The sequence below is a fragment of the Alosa alosa genome, chromosome 5 (assembly GCF_017589495.1).
Source record: "Alosa alosa isolate M-15738 ecotype Scorff River chromosome 5, AALO_Geno_1.1, whole genome shotgun sequence".
Lineage (NCBI taxonomy): Eukaryota > Metazoa > Chordata > Actinopteri > Clupeiformes > Clupeidae > Alosa > Alosa alosa.
In genome coordinates this window covers 27,012,988-27,017,987 of record NC_063193.1, presented here as the reverse complement: position 1 = coordinate 27,017,987, position 5,000 = coordinate 27,012,988, and the positions used below count along the sequence as shown (strand labels likewise).

The window sequence follows — 5,000 nt, the reverse complement described above, 5'->3', positions numbered from 1 at the left end:
TGATATGAAAACCTGGCATGAGCAAGAAAAGCAGTGAAAACAGCTACAGCTGCAGCAACACAGAAATATGGTTATTTTTCGCTCTGCAAGCTCAGGGGGAGAGAGCAGAATATCCTCCTTTTAGGCATCTCTACTTTTCATCTCTCTCTTTTGCACTCCCTTTACTCTCTCTCACTCTCTCTGACACACACACACACACACACACACCTAGCCTCCAGGGAGAGGCAGAGGCTGTCTGTGCAAAACTATGGACAAATTCTGCAGTGCAGAAGATTACATTACATTACATTACACACACACACACACACACACACACACACACACACACACATTCCCTCTCTCTCTATCACACACACGCGCACACATACAGTAGGCTTACACACAAATACAAAAAGGCAGAGACTGCATGCCAGGGCAGCCACACACACATATATACACAGAGGCGTTGTTGTTAATGATACCATAACAGTAACAATAATAATAACAATACATATGTTACACCACATGACAGGGGACTGAGGCATGCCAGCAAAACATGTATGGGTGGATGACAAATAAGCCTGAAAAAAGGAATTTAAAAAAACTTCAAATATCATCCCTAAAAAGTGTTTATATGTGTTGCTGTATCTCTAAACTTGACTAATATACATTTAAAAAAAAAAAAAAAGTGAAATATATATTTATATGTCAATTTGTCATGTTAGTGCCTAAAATTGTCATATGGTGTGACGTGAAAATAATTTGAAATAAAATGAAAATTAGATACTTTTTCTACTTTAATTTATGTCACTGTACATTTTAATCATGTTTGCTTTGATTTGCAACATTTCCTTGTGAATATTTAGAAGAAAAACCTAAAATTTAACAAGTTATTTTGTCAAGGTGGAGAATGCTCCTAAGTGTAACCAGATATTTTAGCTTAATTCTGATATTTCTTGTAAGAACTCACTCAAAATTCTTGAGGTTCTTGCAGATACCATTTCCTTTGTGTGCTATTGATGTTTTAATGATTTTTCAATTATAAAGTCTTTTTTGTGACATTATTTAATGTCACACCAAATTACATGGTGTCACGCCATATGATGAACTGCACCACTCCACCATGTGTCAGAGCAAAACAGGGTTTTTAATGACAATAAAATCATTAACAATGAATTTTGAAGTCACTCTATGAATGGTGTATCGTGTAACAGCAAAATAGATGAAAAGTTTAGTATTTATTTTTTAAACTTACATGGCATGGTAACATAAAAGAAAAAAGTATGAGAAATATGAATTGTACAGATACATTTTTTTCCCAATTATCACAGATTTAACAAAAAACATATAATATCTGAATTTAAAACATGTTTTTACAAGAACTTTTATGTAAAAATGCAATTTGGTCATATAGGGTAGACAGAAATGCCATATAGTGTGACTTGAAAAAAGCTGTCACACCATATGATGCAGCGTCACACTATATGACATTTTGACAGTTAAGCTAATTTTCTAGACAGTTAAATACAGCTAACTATTATTTAGCATGCAACTGACCACATGGCAGCAGTGCTTTTTAAGAATTCATGAAGAATATTTGTGGAAAATAGCTACTTTTTAGGCAAATGATGTCACACCATAAGACACTAAAAATTTGGCCCACGATTGATGATGTCAATTCAAAGCTTTTATATACAAATCTAAAAAGCTGAACTCACCCTCTTGACCATGCCAATTACTCCTGACATTCTATTGTTACTTCCTGATTAAGCAGGGTCCTCTTCACAATAATAATGTCCAAATGAATGCCCAGTCAAAATATACAATATAGTGTCACGCCATATGACAACCATTTTATGGACAAAATTTATTTGATTATAACTTAGTTGGACAGCATGCATAAACATCAAAACTTTCTGTGGTTGTAAAAACATCCAATTATTTTATATGCATGGTAAAACTTTAAAGTAATTATACCTTTTATGGATATACACTCTTTTTAGGAAGTTCAAGCACATGAGGTGGACAGTCACACCATATGACATTTTTTTGGATGTTTGGATGATTATTTTAAGTCAAAAAGAAATACAAATCCAATACATTTAATATGACAGAACTTGAACCTACCAGACCTACAACATTTCCATATCAATTCTTAACAATTGCCATTTTTTATAAGTATGTGACACATGGACAGTCTGAATTCTGCTATTTGTCATCTACCCGTATCTGAAAGCCGACCTAACGCAGTCAACAGCCATCACCTGAGCCTGGTCTCCTGCCTGAGCAGTTGAATTGTATGAGTGTGTGTAATTGAGTGTGTGTGCGTGCGTGTGCATGTGTGTGTGTGTGTCTGAGTGTGTGTGTCTGAGTGTGTGTGTCTGAGTGTGGTTGCTGCGTTCGCTAGGTCTTGACACTTATCTCTCCCGATTTACGCAAAACCTCCAGTTAATTCCCTCTTCATGTATCTGAGTGTGTGTGTGTGTGAGTGTGTGTGTGTGTGTGTGAAGATTTGGGGGGGATTTCCCAGTGCTGGCCCTTAAAAGGGAGAAACGGGAGATGGGCATTACATGAGCCCTCATGTCCCAAGCTCTGCTCGGGATTAGCACAGGGCTGATCCGCCACGGCTCACATGGAAAGGTGTAAAGTGCCTGTGCTGTCCCTGAGTGTGTGTACGTGTGTGTGTATTTATGTGAGTAAATGTGTATGCATGTGTGCCAGTGTCTGTATTTCCGTGTGTGTGTAAAGATATGCACATGTGTGTGTCTGTGTACGTATGTGTGTAAGGGTGTGTGTGCATGTGTGTGTGAGTAAGAGAATGTGTGAGTGTGAATGTGTGTGTGTGTGTGTGTGTGTGTGAGAGTGTGAGTGTGAGTGTGAGTGTGAGTGTGTGAGTGTGAGTGTGAGTGTGTGTTTGTAGCAGCTGAAATGTCACACGCCACACATTGCAATACATTCACCTCCCACTGCCACATTGCCTCTTGCTCTCCAGGAAGTCACACTCTCCTGTGACCAATCGGCAGCCAGCTGTCTCTGGCTCGCGCATTATGATGTTGTCGTCGCCGTAGCAACAGTTGCCCGGGCAACGCGACAGAGGCAGTGGGGCTAAGTTCTCCAGGACACTATACCTGGAGTCTGCAAACTAGCGGTGCATTTCCACCAGTGGGTAAAACCTCAATGCCTTGAGAGAAAGCCTCAGAGTTCTTTCGTTTTCATCTCTGAGGCTCTGACCATCTCTGACCCTCAAGGGCCACCATCCAAATGGCTTCAGACCAGTCCTGAAGTGTGGGAGGGCAGAATTGTAGCCTGGTCCTACCAGACTCTCGTACATTTCATAATGTACAGAGAGGTAAAATTTGGCCTGAGACAACCCCCGAATATACCGAAATCCCAGACGACGTACTGACGACGTACTGGAGGAAAATGAAAATTGAGTGGAAGTACATGTACGTAGGAGGTCAGAGCCAGGCTAGCAGAATCGGCCCTGAACCTCACAAACTTCTGGAGTGGAATAGAACCCAACAACAAAGTCAGATAATTCAACAAACAGATAATAATAATAATAATAATAATAATAATAATAATAATAATAATAAGTATATTTTATATAGCGCTTTTTATATATAGATAGTGTTAGCTTAGGTTGCTTAGCTGTAGAAATGTAACACTGTGCTTAAGCCCTGGTCTATACTGGGGGAAAAGTCTAAATCAAACTATATCATTTAAATGAAAGGGACTCACAGACAGTGAGTAAATCAGTGCCTTGTTGAAAGGAACAGCTGGTAGGAGATGGTGGTGATGAGACCCTGAAATGAGATCTAATTGACATACTCATGTGGTCTTCTTCCTAGTAGTCTGACATTACCTAAAGCACTTACGTCTTTTGGTAGGATTAAACATTCAGTTTCAAGCATGAACGATTTACCCAAACGTGTGGAGAAGAGAGAGCCATCTGGTTTGTGTGTGTGTGTGTGTGTGTATGTGTATGTGTGTATTTGTGTGTGTGCATACTTGTTTGTGTGTGTTTTTGTGTGTGTGTGTGTTTATGTATGAGTGAGAGAGTAAGTCGGCCTGAAAAACTGACTCATGACTGAATACAATATACAATAATCATCTCGTAATTTCCCCCTTCAAGGTTACAAAACTCAATATGTATCAGTATGGGCTTCATTCCCTCTCTGACACACACACACACACACACACACACACACACACACACACACACACACACACACACACACACACACACACACACACACACACACACACACACACACACACACCCTCTCTCGATCACACACACACATTCCCTCTCTCTATCACACACACACACACACACAAACACTTGTAAGGGCAACTATGATGGATCCTAAAAATATGCTGATATATTGCTCCACGTGTTAGTATGGTTGTATATGCGAGAGCAGCTGTGATGCCTACCATTGCAGGGTCATCTATCAGACCAGCCTCCACCAAGTGCACTACAGAGACTAGGCCAGTATTCACTAATATTCACAGCTACGTATATAACCCAGGTGCATTGTGGGACACCGTGTGTAGGTGTGTGCACACGCTGTCAAGCTGCAGGATTACAAACCACCAACCTTTATCCTAACTCTAAAACCACAGCCACGAAACAGCCTCTGCTTTGCTAACATTCAGCAACATTCAATAATACATGATCTTTATCCACAGGATATATTGCACGCTAGTATTTATGAGTATGTAACAACCCTTTGATAACTTGGATATGCATCAACAATTTTTTTTTCAACTCTACACTAAACTCTAACGCTAAGTCCCAAACTACCAAGAATGTTGTTCCTCTGCATGTTAAAGGGTACTTTATGGTTTCTCTGCATGTTAAAGGGTACTTTAAGGTATATGCCAACTCTATACTCTGTACTGTACTCTCTCTTTGACTCAAATTAAAACTAGAATATTATTATACAAAATGTCTCCTGATATTCAGGCATCTCACATAGCACTACCTCACCTCAGTTATATGGATGAGCCACCTC

At 39.5% G+C, this 5,000-nt stretch overlaps 1 protein-coding gene across 22 annotated transcripts in view; it reads right to left on the bottom strand.

Annotated features, from left to right (window-relative positions):
* Window positions 1-5,000, bottom strand: part of LOC125294365 (calcium/calmodulin-dependent protein kinase type II subunit beta-like) — a 79,168-nt gene that overhangs the window by 13,482 nt on the left and 60,686 nt on the right. The window lies entirely within an intron of this gene.